This window comes from Schistocerca piceifrons, chromosome 8 (genome assembly GCF_021461385.2).
Source record: "Schistocerca piceifrons isolate TAMUIC-IGC-003096 chromosome 8, iqSchPice1.1, whole genome shotgun sequence".
In the NCBI taxonomy this organism is placed as follows: domain Eukaryota; kingdom Metazoa; phylum Arthropoda; class Insecta; order Orthoptera; family Acrididae; genus Schistocerca; species Schistocerca piceifrons.
The window spans coordinates 215733658-215735220 of record NC_060145.1 but is presented as its reverse complement, the minus strand read 5'-3'; positions in this window follow the sequence as shown (position 1 = coordinate 215735220).

The following is a 1563-nucleotide window of genomic DNA, read 5'->3' as shown; positions in this document are numbered from 1 at the left end:
GATTCTGTCGCTATTGCAACTGAATTACGATGTTAGCGAGGTGATACTGCGTAAACTACGCTTTGTTTCGTCAACAGAAGTTTTAGTTGCAACAAGTATAGTGAAGGGGTTGGATAAATGCCTACATTGAAAAACTTATACAGTTGAAAGACGAATTACCTTGTTTTTGAGAACTGGCTCATGAACGGTACCAAAACAAGTACGTAAAAAATATAATGCACAAAGAGATGGTTGAAACTGTTAGCAAATGTGGACCAAAGTGTTATAAAAATTAGGATACAAAATTGGAAACAAAATTTCAGAAAGAAATAGTTCATTTGTGTGACCATATTTCCGTAATTAAATTATAATAACTGAAGGCATTTAAATCGGTAATCGTATACTATGGTATAAGAAACAGCAGTACCAAACCATTGGCGTAGCGTGGAGGGGTGAGAGAGGCGGCTATGGGCTCTATCATGCCCCAGGCACCACTTACAGAAGGCCGCCAAATCGTCCCCAAGACAAATAAGGTTTTCTGGAAAATATGTTATTATTAGAGCAAATTCTATAGATTACTCCGGTTGTTCCTGGACGGTGGGGAGGGGAGGGAGGCGCCAGTAAACTGTAAACTGTAATGTCGTGCGCCGGCCGCTCATAGATGGCGGTGTGGGCAGGGGGGGGGGGGGGGGGTTGCCAGTAAACGTGCCCCAGTTGCCAGTGATGTTCGCTACGTCACTGCGCCAAACGATGGAATAGCTCAAAAATATACAAATATACACATAGACAGTGTTTCTTGATGTGAGTGAGAATAAAATATCGTAAGCAATATTTACACCTTTTGTGACGAACTGTCTTTGGATGTGGGAAGCAAGCTATGTTGTAAATATGTTTCATTACACAGCACTGATGATGCTGTATTTCAATAGACCAAACAAAATTTAATGCCAAAAAAAAGTATCTTACTGTAGTAGTAAAGCTGGACGTACAATACGTTCAATAATTTCAAAAAATAGGTCAGAAATGTGTAGGCCTTTTGATAGATGCTTAAAAGGGGGGGAGGAAGGAGGGAGGAGTTAGTTGTATAAACCAAAACTATAGTGAGCGAAAATAAAATATTGGTTGTACTATGTTAATTATTATAGGCTATTACCAATAACTGTGTTATTTTACTGATATTACGAACTACTGCCCTTTACAAATGCTAAAGAACGCCCTCTTGTAACATATTGGATTTTCGTTATTCTCAGAAGAAATCTCGCTATTCTGAAGCCGTTTTTGGACCCATTCCATGCGATTTTTCTTTTGAAAAATATGAGTGCATTGCATACAAACTGCCGGCGACTGAGAAAATTTTCTTCCTAACGTCGTCCATAGTTTCTTTCGAAGATACGCACAACTTTCAAAGTGAGAAAATGTAGTACAATCAACAAAATACCTATAAAACTCCGCACTGTACGACGTACTTACGATGAGAGCCTGTCGCAACTCCTGAAGGCCGCTGCCCGTGCTCTCTGGTCTGTGGAACACGCACCAGAGTCCTGGGTTTGCGGATAAATCACGAAAATCGGCCGATTTGCAGAT